The sequence below is a fragment of the Brachypodium distachyon genome, chromosome 2 (assembly GCF_000005505.3).
Source record: "Brachypodium distachyon strain Bd21 chromosome 2, Brachypodium_distachyon_v3.0, whole genome shotgun sequence".
NCBI classification, from domain to species: Eukaryota; Viridiplantae; Streptophyta; class Magnoliopsida; order Poales; family Poaceae; genus Brachypodium; species Brachypodium distachyon.
In genome coordinates this window covers 24,931,452-24,950,133 of record NC_016132.3, presented here as the reverse complement: position 1 = coordinate 24,950,133, position 18,682 = coordinate 24,931,452, and the positions used below count along the sequence as shown (strand labels likewise).

Genomic DNA, 18,682 nt, shown 5'->3' with positions numbered 1-18,682 from the left:
TGGCGCAACACCATATTAGCTTCTCCCGTCCCAAATCTTTCGTACTAAAATTTGTAAACAAACGAAAAAGTCATGTCCTTAAATATGTTTCTTTTTGCAACATACTTTTTTTGATGTAATTTTTGTAACATACTTGCACTCTACAAATATCAGGTTTTTGAATTGAGAAAGTTGCATTCAGCATATACCACAGTGCACACATCAGCTTGAACATCTATGTTTGAAATGCCTCGGTTTAGAATCTGAAGTAGCATATGGGGCTACAAGTAAAATCTATAGAAAGGCATCAAATATTAACTTCTGTTTTATTAGGAAAGATGGCAGGAGCTCTGCCGTTCATTAAAGAAGGGAAAGACTGCCGCTAACCTTGGTTATAAGGGTCAAGGTTAGCGAGAAAACCCCCATATAACAGCAAAAGAAAATTATTCGCTATCTGTAATTACAACATGCAACCTTGGCAAGGTTGTCCTCCTAAACATATTAAAATCTTCATGGATGATATGCGCCACCTCCTCGGGCTCTTTCATCTCATTTGAGAAGATACGTCGATTTCTTCTAAAGTGATGTCTCGAACAATAGATAGGGAAGGTACTTGTCTGTAACTCTGAAACCAAAGTGAAACAAACTAAAGATCTACTCCCTCCGATCCATATTAGTTGTTGAAATATTACATGTGTCTAGACGCGTTTTAGACATAGATACATTCATATTTTGACAAATTTGAGACCATTAATATGGATCGGAGAGAGTATCATATGTATCTTTCGAATCTGAACAAAAGTTCCAAACCCAAAAGCATTGTGTCTTCTGAATCTGAGCCAGAATGTCAGAACTATTGGTTTCAAGGTTGCTTGATATACATCAAAGAACTGACCTGTGACTAAGTCTGCAGATGTGCAACATTTTTGAAACAATCATAATCCATCGGTAGACATTTTATTTTGGAAATGTAATAGAATAGGAATAGCTTAATAGCTATTATTTTGCATAGAAAAATATACAAAAATATTTAGGAAGAACCAATATGCTTTCAATATAATCCACCCCAACTGATTTGTATTCCTTGGCAAAATTGGATAAGCTAAATTCATGTTCTTTCACATGCCACTTTTGAGCAAGTGGTCAGAGCAGGCATAAATTTGTAGGACAGCGAGCTAAAAGTTTTTGGTTTACTCTAATGGATTTTCAAGTGAGTGGATCTCTGCCAAATGAATAGCTTTCACTGTATCCATTTCTGCACATGACATGGAAGCAAGGACAGCTTGATTATCCCCAAGATTTAGAATGCACAAATATGTTCCTTGAAGAAGCACAACCAGAACGCACAACCCAACTGAAACTAAGTCCTGCCTGTCATTCATATCTACTTCAACGATGCATAAGTAGCCACTCTCAGCTTGATCAACAACAGCATTGAGGCAATTCATGACACCAGCACAACAAAATTTCAGAAAGTTTTACATCTTCATTTTCTGCAGTTCTCATGGCTAATGTTAACCCACTTTTAACACCATTATGTGAGCTTTTTGATGAATTGTATAGGCCAGGGCTGTGGCGGCAGGAGGTGGAGAACTCACCCAAAAAGGCAGTGGTGGAGGGGGAGAGCTCACTGGAGCAGGTGGTAGAGAAGATTTCATCAGTGGCGGCGACAAATTCACTGGCGTGGGTTTGGGGGACAGGATTTAAATGGTGGCGGAGGCGAGCTCTCGGGCGCCGCCGCGCCGGCGATGGAGGTGACCCGAGGCTCCATGGTTGTGTGGTCATCCGTGATTGAGAAATAGAGGGGGACAAAGGTAGGGGCCCCAGGCCTGATCCGTCTGTGCACACCGTCCGGAAACTCGCCGGCTCCGTCGACCTCCTTTCTCCCCTTCCCGCCCGCTGCTACTCATGCTAGTCTGCCACATCCTCCGCGATGGCAACGGCCGGACTTTGTCACGAGATGAGGGCAGTGACCGGCACCTACAGATGAGAAAGGAGGTGGAGGTTGGCTCAGCGGCCAGCGACGCGGGAAAAACTGGATCGATTTTTTAATGGGAGGCTCACGGATCAATCAGGCGTGGGAGGGAGATGGAAGGGGCTGGAAAGTGGGTCCCACTTGCAAGTGATGGGAGGATGGACGGACGTACCATCACCACCAAATGCCTCTTTTATAGGAGCTATAAGACTTAAGATAAGTAAACAGAGTTACATCATTGAAAAGGAGGGGATTAAGCAAGAAGAGGAGAGGAAGCCTAGGACTCAACCGGCTAGAATTTGGCTTGACGACCAAGTTCGTGAGCAACAACGTTTGTTTCACGACTGCAGTGCTCAATTTTTATGCTAGCAAAATCCCTTGAATAAGTAAACACAATGTTCAGAGTTCCCGTAACAAAACTGTTATCATAGTGAATGATGATTTTCCTGCATCCCTGGGAGGAAGCAAGTTCAAGTCCTAAAAGCACTGCCGCAGCTAGCAATCTGTCATTCGACGCAGCAACAAACTCACCCCTAGGGTTCTGGATAACAGCTCCAATAGTTCCATTCAGATCAGCAGCAGAAAAGCTGGCATCAACATTACCAACTACTCTTTTAAGTTTGTTGCCAGGAAGTCACTAGGGTGATTCAATTGTCAGCGTCAACACTTAATTATATGGTTAAGAGTAATTGTTCCACCCGCTCAATTGCAGATTTCCAACCATATGGTAAACCGTTCAATGCTTCTAGGTGTCTAGGTGGCACTATCCCTCAGATGGATTAATTGGATGTTTGTAGGTGGACTATAAACATATCATGTAATCGATATTTTAAAATATTTGCAATGATACCACTTTTATTTATGTCACTTTTTTTACGAAATTCAGCAGAGCTGATTTCATTAATTAAGAGAAGTACGGAGTAAACTGTATACAGTGGGAAAAAAACAAAAAAAAAGGAAATTAGGAGGAAAAGAGAAGGAAGAAAAGCTATACAAGCTATACAAGTTACGGAGGATCAAAAGACCTCGTAGTTTTCATCCCTGCCACTGCCAGACGCCAAGAGTTGGAGCTCATCCGAAATCAAGTCGATGAGAGCAGAAGCTGGGTAGGCCTTCGAGCTGAAGATTCTGTTATTGCGTTCTTTCCAGAGCGTCCAGGAGCAGAGCATGCGGAGGACAGTCTATCTATCATTTGATTCATCTTTTCTTGATTTGTAATTGTGGTCAGTAAACAATGCGTGGACATATTACATTTTCCCTTTTCCGAATGGAAGGAAACTCGATACATACAGATACAGGCGAGTTTACTGTACCAGAGTAACTTATCCTGTCCAGAATTCCGGAGAAGCGAGGAAAGGAGGAACCAAACCCACGTGCCCCAGAACCACGACAATAATACCCGCAACTGTTGTACAACAACGAGACACTGAATACAGCAGGTGTCGCGTTGGGGACTCATCGACAATTTAAAGGAGTGCTCTGGCCGTCGGTTGGATGTAACTGTACCCAAACGGCGCCGTCCGATCTAATTTAAATCAGATGGCACAAAGTTGCGTTCCACCATTTCAATTGGCATAAAGTAGATGGTGAAAGTCCCTCTAAAAAAAAGATGGTGAAAGTCCCTAAAAAAAGGTTATTTTTGTTAAATGTGCTTGTGGAGCTTGGGAGCTTTCGGTCAGGCCATTTTTGTCAATTAGTTTCAAAAAATATCATTTTTGTCAATTACGTTGAGAAAGGGTTGTCTTAGCAAAAAAACTCCAATTATTAGAGACATATTTCATCAATGAGTAAATTTCATAGACCACAATTCTTCGAGTTAGGGTTTCACCGGGTCACAATTATTACTAATAGTCTCAAAAAACCACTGTTTTTGAGGCATGACCCGACCCGTTAAGCGCACTTCACATTTCGGGTCCGACGGATCCAAGCCAGGCGACGGCTCATCGACGAGATCCGCTACAACATGTTGCCACCGGGATCTTGCCGATTTTGATGGCATGGAGGAAGGCACCGTATGAGAGACCATTGTTGATGGTAGACCTTGAGTTTTTTTAAAAAATAAATGAAAAGCTAAAAATAAAATTTAAAAGAGAAAATAAAAGTAAGAAATTAAACGGGTTTTGATATTGAGAAATCACCGGATTTTTAATTAGTGATCAGTCCACGTATAGCCGTCGTATCTTAATTCAATGACAACAGATGTGAGAGGAGAGAGAGTGAGAGTGACATCCAAATCTTTTAATCTAACTGTTCCAATTTAAACATTTTTCCTTCAAAATGAGAAATCTAAAACATAGCCCCGTCAAATGTCAAAATGCTCAGCACTTATGGAGAGAAACTCTCGATTCCTTTAGAGAGAGAGATGTTTGGTTGATCTGTTTTAACAGGTAACAAATGCCTAAAATCAAGTCCTTAATTAGAGGGCTATGTTTTGGGAAACTAATCCACGTCCTTAATCTAAGGACTGTGTTTTAGGAATTAATCCATTAACCAACGTTAATGGTTAATTCCATTAATCGCGCCCTGATCGGGGGCACTTACCAACTAATGGTTTCGGCCCACCCGTCGCGCAGCGCTATATAAATAGGGAGGCCGGCTGTCTCACGTGACCACGTTCACGTGAGAACTCGCCAACCCCCGACACACCTCTAACGACCCTACCGATCTAGGGGAACGCTAAAGCTTGCGGGAAGGCCGCTATCGTCGACGACGACAACTCCGGTAATCGGCCAGTGCCGGTACCGGCCAGAGGGACGACGCCATCTCCGTGCACCTACGGCAACTTCCACGATGAAGCGATGGCTTCATCCTCCAATGGACGTATGAATATCTCTCCTAATCTCTTTGCATTTTGTACTCTAATGTTGACCAATGAATCTCTTATGTTTTGTTCTAAGGAACCTATTATCTAACAATGGTATCGGAGCCATTCTGGTCGTATTAGAGTCTTTTCTTTGAGATTAGGGTTTTAACCTATTTAATGCTAAAGATGTCTAATTAGAATCTGTTAATGCCTAGTTAGCATTTTTGGATTAGTGCTAATGTTGTTTGATTAGATTACAATGTTGATCAAATTAGCACTTTTGGATTAGTGTTAATTTTGTCTACTTAAGATCTAGAGTAAAATGCACCATAGGTCAACTATTCGAGGTGTGTCAAATGAGTCCTAATTCTATCGAAGTGCATATTTGAATCCTAATTCTTTGTAAGTTGTTCACGCGTGGTCCTATTTGAGCCCAAGCCGTTGCTGACCGACCAGGTGGCAAGTTGACTACTGTCACATCAGCCAAGGTCGTTGGGCGGGAGTTTTCCAGCCATTCATGTGGTCCCGGGATTGTGCAGAAACCCCTTATAAGAATAGAGACTGCATTTGGCAAATTCTTTCTCATTCTCTCTCTTTCTTCTTCCCATTGCTTGAGCCACCCGCGCCGCCGGCCCCCTTCAAAGCTCATCGGAGGAGAAACCCTAAAATCGCCCGCCGTGTCGCCTCTGCTCCGGGCAGGCTAGGGAGAATCGAGGAAAGGACCGTGGAATGAATAAAATTGAAAGGTTGGGCCTATTTGCAATTTCCAACAACCCGACATTTAGCTAGTGTGGCAGTCAACTTGCCACCTAGCCGGTCAGCAGTGGATCGGGCTCGAATAGGACCACGCATGAACAACTTACAAAGAATTAGGGTCCAAATATGCACTTTGAAAGGATTAGGACTCACTTGGCACCCCTCGAATAATTTTAGGATCTGCGGTGTATTTTACTCTAAGATCTAATTAAGATTGAATTAGCACTGTTAATCATCCGTTTACTGTTAATCGGATTGTTATTGCCGTGGGCTTAATGGGCTTATACACATTTTGTTGGCAAGCACTTAGAAGGAGGGGAACCAAATGTCGAATCCTTAGAAAAATTCCCCAAAATACCCAAACCCTAAAATGTTAAATCAAAGTTTTTTCGGGTTAAATGAGTACCTCATGTTGGCGGATGCACTCCTAACGGACGACGGCGTGCGAGGTGCTCCACCGCGTGCGCCGCTCGTCGCCTCAAAATGATCCGCCGGTCGGCCAAGAAGGAGCCACGGTGACGCCTATCCGCCCTTCGGGACGGAGCCACACGGCAATATCAACGTGTGAGGAGGCCGCCGCCACTACACCGCCTCCATGGCGCGTGGAACGGGTGGCCGGTCGCCGGTGTCCGCCACCGCCGGCCTCCACGCGGCCTCCCCGCCCGAAGGATGGGACGGCGCCGGCGGCCACGCTCGACGGAGGAGCGCGCGGGGCTCGGCCCGACGCACGCTGCTCCGGCGCGTGCAGCAGCCGCGCTGCCATGAACGTCGGCCGCGGGGTCGGGGCGTCGTGGGCGCCGTTGCCTCTGTCGCCGGATCCGAAGGAGACAGGGGAGAAGGAGAGTCTGACGGGCGACGGCTAGGGTTGGGGCCATTTTGTTCGACCGCGAATGGCTACTGACCGTCGGATTTGATCCAACGGCCAGGGGCGCTGCGGGATGGAGGTTGGGCCTCGGGATCCGAAGGGCTTCGGCCCAGGTTAAGTTGGCCCGCGCGTTGATTAATAAAAAAAATGTTCTGCTGCACCCGCGCGGGAAGACGATGGGCTGGCCCAGAATTGGCCCAGTTTACCACTAAAGCAAAGTTTAATGTTTCTCCATTATTGCAGTGCATTTCTAATGTATAGGATGATGTTTAAATATGTTTTGCACTGTTAATTAATGGAAAATGGCCCAAGTTTTTCTTCATGACTGAGATGGGACATGTAATTATTCTGCACAAAGTTGAACCAACGAGATATTTTGTGTACAATATTTTATTCGTTCCATATTATTTACCATTTTTGGCATCAATTAATGATTAAAATGCTAATGTTCAAACTTGATGCCTAAATTAGGGATTTTTGGCTGTAAAATTAATTCTGACCAACGTTGTTTTAATTTATGAGCCATTTCCTATTATGTTGTTACAACTTTTCGTCATTTCTACCCAACGGTGATATGACTTAGAATTGTATACTCTTGTATGTTTATTAATTTACCAACGTAAATTTTTATCATGCAATTTTAATTTATTGTTTTATTATGTTATAATCACAGCCGCTGCCTCATTGGGTTATGACAACATTAAGTACTGACGGGGAGCAACTTCCAAAGTTGGAAGTCCCACTTGGAAATGAGTTTGTGAGTCAAAGAACTCGATTATGCCCTCAGGGAGGATAAACCTACACCACCAACTGAAGGTGTGGCAGGGTATGATGACCTGATGAAAACTTATGAAATAAAGCTGGAAAAGTGGGATAATTCAAACCATGTGGCTTTCCTTGTAATGAAAACTTCAATCTCCCATGATATCATCGGGGCAATTCCTGTAAAGGACACTGCTAAATAATTTCTTAAAGCAGTGGAAGACCAATTCAAAAGTTCTGAAAAGGTCTATTCTCGAGAGCTTTTGAGCAAGCTTCTTGAGAAGTATGTGATTGAAGGTAATGTGAGGGGTCACATCTTGAGGATGGTGAATGCAACTTCAAAGCTTAAGGCTTTGCAGTTTGTCCTTAATGAAAATATCCTAATCCTCTTGATTTTGGAGTCCCTTCCTCGAGAATTTGATCAGTTTAAGATCAATTATAATTCTCTAAAAGAAAAATGGACACTCGCGGAACTGACTCCTAGGGTTGTCAAGGAAGAAGAGAGAATTATGAAGCAAGGAAGCATGAAGGTGGTCAGGGATCATGATGGTGGTCAGGGATCTTCCAGGACCCAAAAGAAACCATTTGTCCAAAAGGATGGTCAAAAGGCTCCTAAAGGAAAAGGTCATGATGCCAGCACCTCTGCTGGTGTGGAGAAGAATGCTTGCAATTTTTGCAAGGAGATAGGCCATTTCTGGAAGGACTGCCCCGGTTTCCTTAAGTGGATGAACAAAAGAGGTAAAGATGAAATTACTTTCGTGGATGAATCTTTGTATATTGATTTTTCTCGAAATACATGGTGGATTGACTCAGGTGCAACCGTTCATGTTGCAAACTCCATGCAGGGATTAAGTTTGATCCGCACCATAAAGGCAAGAACAAGAAGCATTAAAGTTGCCAATGGGAAGGAAGCCGATGTTGAAGCTGTGGGATCTCTCACATTGGAGCTGCACACCGGCTTTCATCTACATTTGAATAATGTCCTTTACGTACCTACATTGAGTAGGATTTTGATTTCAGTTTCTTGCTTGGACGATATTTCTATTGCATGTTTGTTTGGGAATCAACAATGTGTTATCAAACATTGTAATAATGACGTTGGCCTCGGTGTCAGACGAGGCAAATTATATATGTTAATGATTAATTCGTCTATTATGCATGTGAGTGATGTTAATGTTTTGAATGATGATTGTAACGTTGAGAAGAAATGGAAAAATACAAGTACTTCTTCGAAATTGTGGCATCGTCGCTTGGGCCACATTTCGAGGGGGAGAATGGAACGACTTATTAAAAATGAAATTCTTCTTCCATTAGACTTCTCAGATGCAGACAAATGTCTTGACTGCATTGAAGGAAAATACGCAAAAACGATTAAGAAGGGAGCAACAAGAGCCTCACGGGTCCTCGAATTAATTCACACTGACATATGCGGACCCCTAAATATTAAGTCAGTGGACGGTTTCGATTCATTCATCACGTTCATGAATGATTTTTCCCGTTACGGATATATTTACCCCATAAGCGAACGATCTGAAGCTTTGGACAAATTTAAGATATTTAAAGCCGAAGTTGAAAATCAGTTGAACGAAAAGATCAAAGTTGTTCGATCTGATCGTGGGGGAGAATATTATGGAAGGCACGCTCCTTATGGGCAAATTCCAGGACCTTTTGCAAAATTCCTAGCTGAGAATGGGATTATTGCCCAATATTCGATGCCTGGTGAACCTCAGCAAAATGGTGTGGCTGAGCATCGCAATCGCACCCTTATGGACATGGTGCGAAGTATGCTCAGTCATGCAAGTTTGCCAGTTTGCCTATGGATGGAGGCTTTAAAGACAGCAGCACACGTACTAAAGCTTGCTCCAACAAAATCGGCACCCAACACACCTTACGAGATGTGGACGAGAAAGAAGCCGAGCTTGAATTACCTACGTGTGTGGGGCTGTCCCGCAGAAGCAAGAATTTTCAATCCACAACTCAAGAAATTAGATCCGAAAACGATAACATGCCATTTCATGGGATACCCTCATCGGGGAAAGGGATACCGTTTTTATTGTCCGAATCACACCACAAAATTTGTGGAGACTAGACAAGCGGTGTTTTTTGAGGATAATGAAGTCACGGAAATAAAGAAAATTAATCTTGAGGAAAAACGGGTATATGTCCCATCCCTGGCTGTCCAAAAGATTTATTTGCCAATACGGAATATTAACGTGACACGCAATGATCCTGAGGTTCATCGCTCAGGCTCTCAACTGTTGGGAATATGTCCTAGAGGCAATCATGTATGATGTAATTCCCAATGTATTCATAAATATTATTAAGTTGTCCTTGTTTGAACATCTGATATGTATCATTGAATATGTGATTTGATTGTGGAACTATGTATTCATGTTGTTCAAACTAAATTGTCCTTAGTCATTGAGGTTGTGCTGGACACATAACCTAGACTAATGTGAAAGTTGGCTGATGACTCGGTTCCACTTGTCATGGGCATGGTGATGTCATTCCAGCTTACACGGACTCGGCTAAAGAGTTTAGCGAGTCGGACTGACCCATATTGAGATGCAACGAGTAAGTCGTCATTTGCATGTCTCAATCAATGTAATCCTTAGACTTAAGGTTATCGCACAATCCGAGTTGTGGATCACCAACTTAGGTTCTATCAAACATTGTTCTGTAACAGGGCAGTTATAAAGGCAGAGTTCGGGTTGACTGAGAATCAAGCTGTGTGATGTGGATAACCAAGATGGGATTTTGCCCCTCCAACTGGAGAGATATTCTCTGGGCCCTCTCGAGTGATATGATTCGGGAAGCATGGCCATGCGCGACTTGGTTAACTGTTAACCGGATCGATCGACTAAGAGTTAGTCGGATGAATCGTATATCACAGATCGAGAAGAGAGTTGAACTATTAAAGGGATGACGATTAATCGCCTATAGTTTGACAAGGTATATCGTGAGGCAAAAGGGACTAAGACGTATGTCACATTGGAAGGTACGTGGTCATGAGTCGATGGTACTTGGGAGTCGGCACGTTTTGCTAGGAGCCGCTACCGATTAATCGATTGAGAGTCGGACTCCAATCGTGTCCAAGTCGCCATGAGCCTGCGGGGTCACACACTTAAGAGCGGGAGCAAATATTTGGTCGGGTTGGACCCGAACTGGAATTGGGCTGACAATGCGAGTTGGACTCGCAGAGTGGATGGGCCACAAGTGCTGGAGCCCACTTCCACTCGGTATATAAGCAGGGGCGTGGGATGCCTAAGGGGCACGGTATTTTTCACTCTCATGCGTTGAGAACCCTAGCCCCATTCAGTTCAACTGTCGCACCGGACCTAGCAGTCCGCCGCCGGAGCTCCTCCTCGCACGTGTGGATACCGGCAGAGGTGCTGTACGTTCAACACTTCGACGATCGCGGGATTGGATCGGCTGGATCGGATCGAGGGACTGCACTGCATCAAGGCGACGCATCGATAATCCGCAACTGCGCGTCTAGTGGTAATCCTCGTGGCCTTCTACCTCGGCTAGATCTTGGGAGTTCACGTAGGAAAAGTTTTTGTTTATCTCTACGCGCCCCTTCATCAACCTCATGGAGATCCTGAAACGGAGGAAGGTCCACACCCAAATGGACACCAAGAAGGTCCACACCCAAATGAAGACCAAGAAGAAGCAAATGAGGATCCCAAAGTAGAAAATAATCCTCAAGCAGAAAATGGTCCTCCTTCACCACCACCTCTTTTGAGAAGATCACAACGTGAAAGAAAGAAAGTCATCCGACAAGACTTTGTCACTTATATGAGTGAGGATGTAAATAATGTAGGAAAGGTGGAGGATCCATCCTCATATAAGGAAGCCATTAAAAGTGAAAACTCGTCCGAATGGGTAACTGCCATGGAAGACGAGTTAACATCTATGGACACGAATAACGTTTGGGACTTGGTAGAAATTCCCGATGGAGCTAAGAGGGTAGGCTGCAAATGGGTCTACAAAACAAAATATGACTCCAAAGGGAATGTTGAAAGATTTAAGGCAAGGCTCGTCGCAAAGGGGTTCACACAGAGGGAAGGAATCGGTTATAATGAAAACTTTCTCTCCTGTGTCATCCAAAAATTCTTTTAGAATCGTGTCGCACCAGTGGCACCCGGGGTACCACCGCTGCCTAACGCGTGGGTCGTTCCACGTGCTTCCCATGGCCTTTGAGCTTGTCAAAGGTTCTCATCTTGAGCCCCTGCAGCACCTCTGCGTTAGCTCGCTCCGCCAGTCCGTTGCTCCTCGGGTGAGCAACCGAGGCGAAGTGGATCTTGGTGCCCATGCCCTCACAGTAGGCTTGGAACACCGTGCTCGTGAATTGCGTGCCGTTTTTGGTGATGATGCTGTTGGGCACACTGAACCGGCACACAATGCTCTTCAAGAATTTGATGGCCGCTTGAGCGGTCACCTTCCTTACTGGCTCCACCTCCACCCACTTGGAGAACTTGTCGATGGCCACGAGCAAATACTCGTAGCCACCAAGCGCTCTCGACAACTTGCCGACGATGTCAAGCCCCCAGACCGCGAATGGCCAGGAGGATGGAATGACTTGCAGGGCCTGCGCCGGCTGGTTATTCTTCTTCGCATGGAACTGGCATGCCTCGCACATTTTGACTAGCTGCTTGGCATCGGCTAACACTGTAGGCCAGGAGAAGCCGTGCCGGAAGCCCTTGCCGGCTAGAGCCTGGGAGACCACATGGTGCGAGCATGTGCCTCGGTGTATGTCCTCCAGAAGCGCATGTCCTTCGTCTTGGGGCACGCAGAGGAGCTTCACTCCATTTGCACGCCTCCGGTAGAGATCCCCGTCTACCAGAGTGTACATATTGGCTTGCCGGGCTACACGCTCCGTGGCAACGTTGTCTTCCGGAAGGGCTTCCCCCTTGAGGTAGCGAGCGATGTCCACCGCCCAAGGAGGGGTTTCCCTGCTCATGTATACCGCCACATCAGCGGCATGGACCTCTGCTGCTGCTACGGGGTTTCCTTCGGTTGCCGGGAGGGCTTCCCCAGCAACCGGCTTGGGAGTGACTGAAGGCGCAGTCTGCCTGTGCCAGAACACCCCCGCCGGGACCTTCCGGCGCTCCGCTGCCCACTTAGATAGTTTGTCCGCCGCGAAGTTATCCTTACGCTTGACGTGCTCGAATCGTAAACCCTTGAACTTGCGTTCTAGCTTGACGTTCTCGAATCGTAAACCCTTGAATCCCCAGCAAGAGCTTCTGCACTTGCGGGTACCGCGTGCGGGCGTCGCGCAGCACCGTGCTGACGAAGTACACCATGTGCTGCACGAGCCGCTTGCGCGGTGTTAGCGCCACCGGATCGACGACGGTTCCCGAGTCCAAGGCGGTTGCCGGGGCTGACCCAGACCCCTGCCCCGCAAGCTTAGCCACCGGGAGATCTTCTTCTCTCTCGGCAACAAGCACCGAGCTGACCACTTGGTCCGTCGCCGCTAGGTAGAGTAGCAGCGGCTCGCCCCGCTTGGGTGCGACGAGGATTGGCGATGACTTCAGGTACTGCTTGAGATCCTGAAACGCCTCCTCAGCCTCGGGGGTCCAGTCGATTGGGCCCTTCTTCTTCATCACCTTGAAGAAAGGCAGGGCACGTTCGCCCAGCCTTGAGAAGAAACGCCCCAGCGCAGCTACGTAGCCGGGGAGCCTCCATCTTCTCGATAGCTTCTATCTTCTTTGGGTTGGCCTGAATCCCCCTGTGAGAAACCAAGAAGCCCAGAAGTTGCCCCGAGTCTACACCAAAAATGCATTTCTCAGGGTTCAATTTGAGCTTGATCCTGCGGAGATTATCAAATGTCTCCTGCAAGTCATCAATAAGCGAGTCCCCGTGCTTTGACTTGATGACGATAGCATCCATGTAGTCCTCAATGTTCCGGCCGAGCTAGGGTCCCAAACACTCGTGCAATGCACGCTGGAATGTTGAGCCCGCGTTTTTCAACCCGAAAGGCATGCATGTGTAGCAGTAATAGCCAACCGGGGTGATGAACGCCATTTTTTTCTCGTCCTCGACTGCCATCTTGATCTGATGGTAACCGGAAAAAGCACCCAAAAATCACAACAAATCGCAACCGGCAGTGGAATCTACTATTTGATCAATGCGAGGTACAGGGAAAGGGTCTTTTGGACATGCACGATTAAGATCGGTAAAGTCTACACACATGCGTAATTTATTCTCCCCCTTGGACACTACAACTGGATTTGCTAACCAAGTGGGGTACAGTACTTCCCTGATAGCCCCCGCAGCCTTCAGCTTGTCGACTTCTTGCTTGATGAATTCTTTGTGCTTCTGTGCTTGCCGGCGGATCTTCTGCTTGACGGGGCGGGCGTCTGGATGCACCACAAGTCGATGCTCGATCACCTCCCTAGGGACTCCGGGAAGATCCGACGGTTCCCAAGCGAACACGTCGGCTTTCTCCCGGAGGAAAGTGATGAGGGTGCTTTCCTATTTGGCATCGAGGTTCGTACCGATGGTGACGGTGCGCTCCTCGTTGCCGGCCTGGAGGGGCTCCTTCTTCACCTTGGCGGCCTCCTCCCTGAGCTTCTGGCCCTTGCCGGGGCGCGAGCTCAAGCTGGTGCTTCCCCCGGCAAGCTGCTGCAGGGTAACACGAACCTTCTTCGCCGCGGGGAGTCGCCCGGCAGCGAGCCTTCGCTTCCGGCGACGCCTTCGTCACCGAAATCGGCTACGGCGGCGGCCTTGACGACCTCGACAACACACCAAGCCGCGTCCTTGAGGTTGCACTTGATGGAGAGAACTCCATACGTGGACGGCATCTTCATCACACCGTAGGCGCCATAAGTTGCCGCCATGAACTTGATCAGCGCCGGCCGACCAAGGATCCCGTTGTACGGCAACGGGGTATGAGCCACGTCGGACATGAGGTGCTCAGGCCGAAACGCTTCTCGGGACCCGAAGGTAACCGGCAGCGTGATACGCCCCAGGGGGCGCACGATCCCAGGGTTCACTCCCCGGAACGGGTCGGTGGGCTTCATCTGCTCTAGCGGCAGCTGAAGCTTCTCCACCAACCTGGCGGAGAGGAGGTTCAACCCTGCTCCATTGTCCACCAGCACCTTAGTCACCGTCATGTTGCTGATGATCGGCGAGACCACGAAGGGCAAAACCCTAACCCCAGCTACCGGCTGGGTGATCGGCAGGGCTGAAAGTGATCGGCACGTGCGACCACTTCAGCGGCTACTGCGGCTCCATGTCCGGCAACAGCGCACACACTTCCCGGGTGAGGCGCTTCACCGCGATATGGGATGAGAGAGCATAAGCTCCCCCATGGATGCAGGCGACATCGCGAGGCTCCTGGAAGCCAGGCTAGTCACCCTCACTATAGTCGGACCCGCGCTGCTCCTCAACACACGCCTTGTCTCGCCCCCGGGAAGGCCGCTCCCTGCCGGCTTGGGCTGGGCCGCATCCCCCCTGGGCTTCTTCTCTGCCGGCATCTCCGCCGGCAGGCTTCGCCCCAGCTCTGGGGTCATTCGGGAAATCCCGGGAGAGATGCCCGATATCCCCACAGTTGAAGTTGGCGCCGGCTGGTCAGCGCTGCTCGCGCCTCTGCAGGATGTGGCAATCCTGCGCGTCATGGGTGGCGTTAGCGTGGATGGGGCAGCGGGACGCGTCGCCCGCCTTGCCGCCAGACCCGCCAGCGGACGAGGCCTTTTTCGCTGGCCTCGAGGTAGCCCCCGGTTCCGCGGCAAGCACTTGCTTCCCGCTGCGCTTCCGGGAGCCCTTCTTCTACGAGCCCTCAGCGGGACTCGCAACAGCCTTAGCTGCAAGCTCGGGCGCCAGGCGCCATTCCTCAGCCATGGCACACTTGTGCGCCAGGGTGTAGAGCTCTTGCGTCGTCCGGATCCGGTGCGTGCTCAGCTTCTCCCGCATCTTGGGATCAGGGACGTTGATGGTGAAGGTATTGATGATGGCGGCAGCCTCTGCCTCGGGAATGGAGTAGGAGAGACTGGAGTAGGAGAGACTGGAGTGCAGCTCCGCCATGGTTCCCGGGCACTTGTAGCCACCCAGGAAAGCGCTCACAAACTGCTTGCATAGGTCAGCCCAAGTAGCTATGGACCCGGCAGGCAGGTTGACCAACCAGGTCCTCGCTGATCCTTTGAGAACCATCGGGAACCAGTTGACCCTGACCTTGTCGTCGGCGCTGATGGCGTGCATCCCCAACGTGTAGGTCAGGAGGAAATCTTTCGGGTTCACGGTCCCGTCGTACGTTCCAAGCGCTAGCGCTCGGAACTTGCGGGGCCATGTTACCCGGCGCAGCTCGGGGGTGAACGCAGTGCAGCCGTCCTCGGCGCAGATGGGAGCACCCTCCTGCTCCTCTGGGCGTTGGCGCTCTGCCTCACGCCAGCGCCCGTGCTCCAAGCATTGGCGGAGGTCCTCTTGCTGGCGGGCGTTCAAGATGGCCCGCGCATCACCCCGTGTGACAGTCGGTGACGAATCCGAGGACCCCTCAGGATCCTCGTCTCCTTGCCCTCCCTGCGGGGAGGGTTTCTCCCTGCCCCGAGGCGCGGGACGCGTCTCCGTGTCTCGGGTTCTGCCCACGGCCTGAACCGGCTGGGGCGCCCTCGCCTTGCGGCTGCTGGGCGGCGAGCGCAAGGAGTGCGTCTAACTCTGCCCTCCATGCCTCGTGCGCCAGCGTGCCTTGCGGTGGCTCGTAGCGCACCATGACACACGACGCGATGATGGCCTCCGCCGGGGTTTGAGCGGGAGGCTGCCGATTCTCCGACCGGCTGCCCTCCGCCCTGTCCCCAGGTGACCCTGGGTGAGTAGGGCGAGATCCCAACGCAGCTGCCTCGTGGCACAGATGCCGCTTCGCGTTTTCGGCCCGCGAGTGGACTCGCTAGCCGGCACGGGCGGCGTTGTGGCCGCTCGCGCAACTAGCTCTGGCGCGGGGAGCCACTGGCCCCCTCAGCCAGTTGTCCGTCGACGGCCGAGGGGGTGGGGGAGGCAGCTGCGACTGCTGCTGCTGCACCTGAGAAGGCTCAGGGTTCTCCTGACCGTGCGACGCGGGTTGCACGTCATGTGACCGCGTGTGCGTCGCTGGGGCACCACGCGGGTCGATCCGAGAGTCGCCAGCCCGCTTGGGAGGCATGGCGACGGGTTCTGTCGTCGGAGAAGACGAAGCTGGCGTAGCTGCAGGTGACAGCGCCGGCGGTCACCGGCGAGCTCTCCACACGCGCCTCCTACCTAGTGCGCCAGATGTCGTAGCCCGGGGCTTATACACCGGGGATGCGAGGCCCCCCATTTTTTGGTTCGGCAGTGGGCGTTGGGGATCGCTCAGGCGATCGCCGGCGAGGCCAATGTCAAGCGTAAAGATGCACAAGATCGTTTTACCCAGGTTCGGGCCACCCTCAGGTGTAAAACCCTACGTCCTGCTTCTGAGCTTGTATTAACCAATGAACTAGGGTTTACAAGTTGCCGGGGGAGTCCCCGTGCGCTCTCTCCTTTCCTGCTAAGTGCTACTTGCTATTTCTGGGCTAAAATTAGTAAGAACGGAACCGAACCCCCTGACCGTTGGCGATGGTCCTCCTTTTATACTCAAGGGGATACCACAGGTGCCTCGATGCATGGGTGACCAGTGTCGAGCTTAGACCTTAGGCAGCTTCCCCTTGCTGCGCTGGCATGCATGCACGGTCCAAATCACTGTACCCAGGGCGGTATGTGCCTTGAATTCAATGAGAGCCACTCACTGTGGGCTGACTTGACAAGGAACCACCCTTCTGTCGGAGCATTTAATGCTTGCTCGTGCCACACTTCTCGCCCTCACGAGTCCCGCGCACAGGTAGCCTGCCGGGGTGGCCACCTGGCGCAGACGCTCTGCCTGCTAGGCACCGGCCCTGTCGTAGGCGCCAGCGCCCGGGAACACCCTCCCGGCAAGTGACCTTTCCGGGGGGCGTTCTGACCAAGATTCCCTTGCCGCCTTCCTGGGTAACCCCCGCAGCCCGGCTAGTCCCGCTGGGCCGGTGACTTCCCGGGCAGCTCGAGCGGTGCTCCCCAGGGTGTTGTCCTTGCGGGAAGCACGTGGAAGCACCCACACGTTAGGCAGTGGAGATACCCCGGGTGCCACTGGTGCGGCAGTAGCCCCCGGGCGTGGGCCGGCAACGCCTGCTCCCGGGCAAACTCATCCTTGGTCAGTTGCCGGGCTACGCCCTTAACCGACGTGTGGGTCTCGTGCCGCTTCAGGTGCCCGTTTATGCGTTACTCCAAGGACTCCGCCGTTACGGGCAGAGTGGTGGGGGCAAGATTTCCACCTAACCTCCCCTTAATCGCGGGTGGTTAAGGCCACGTCCCGCATTCCCCCTCTTTAAGCGTAGTTATCCCCAACGCACCCGTAGGGTGCGGATGCGACCGTTGCTTATCACCGCGGTGCTATAAAACCCCACCGCTGTGCTGAGGGGCAAACACTTAGCCCCCAGCACTGCTTCCTCATCCCCATTCTTCCTTGCGCCCCTAAATCCTGCTAATCTCCGCCCACATTCCCCATGGCACCCGCAGCCCCCAAGAGAGGGAAAGGCTCCAAGAGTTAAGCGGCCGAGAAAGGCGAGAAGGCTCCCAAGAAGCCTCTCTCGGAGAAGGACCAGAAGAAACGGGAGTTGAGGGCCACACAGGCCTTCTTCAGGCCCGACTACAACGGCGAGGGGCTTGACAAGATCCGGCACGCCGTCGCCTCCCGGTTCAACGAGTACGGCGAGACGCTCGTCTTCCCCGCCGGCGCCGACCACCAGGACAACGACTTCCGGGTGTTCGCCCGCTTCATCCTTGACGGACTGGTGCCTCCAAACTCCCTCTTCCTCCACGCACTCATGGCGGCGTACCAGCTCCGGGTTGCGCAGCTCCACCCCACCTCCCTCTTCCTTCTCGCCGTCTCCCAATTCCTCTGCGAGGGGTTCGTTGGGGTGATGCCGTCAGTGGCGTTGTTCCGCCACTACTTTTACCCGCGCGTCGAGCAATCGGAGGCGATGTCGTCGGGGGTAGTGTTCCGTGCCCGCGACAAGATGAAGTCGGAGTTCATCGTGCGGACGGAGAAGAAGATCGAGAAGGAGTGGCGCGCGGATTGGTGTTGGGTTCGCGTGGAGGAACCTGATGAGTTCATCTATGCGCCCACCGAGCTGCCGGTGAGCGACGACAGTTGGCGGGACCGCTACGGCCGCGACGCGGAGCTCCTCCCCATCAAGGCCCTGTTGGAGATATGCCCTGGAGGCAAATCATGTGATGATGTTATTTCCTATGTATTCATGAGTTATTGTTATTGTCCTTGAACATCATCACTAAAATGTATCAATAAATACGTGATTTGTTTGTGAGACTATGTATTCTATGATGTTGTTCTAATGGTCCCTGGTCATTGAGGTTATGCGGACACATAACCTAGACTAGCAATGTGAATCAGTATGATGACTATGTTTCACAAGTCATAGAGCAAGGTGTTGCCGACTGATAGCATGGACTCGACAATGAGATTGTTGAGTCAGACAGACCCGCACTGAGACACAACGAG

The 18,682-nt window shown here is 50.4% G+C and overlaps 1 long non-coding RNA gene across 1 annotated transcript; it reads right to left on the bottom strand.

Annotated features, from left to right (window-relative positions):
* Positions 1-215: 215 nt before the first annotated feature.
* On the bottom strand, positions 216-6,349 carry LOC112270966. The gene is made up of 2 exons (XR_002963694.1): positions 5,920-6,349; positions 216-886 (listed from the first exon to the last, which is right to left on the bottom strand). It is a non-coding gene; the product is annotated as an uncharacterized LOC112270966 (long non-coding RNA).
* Between the last annotated feature and the right edge of the window lie 12,333 nt (positions 6,350-18,682).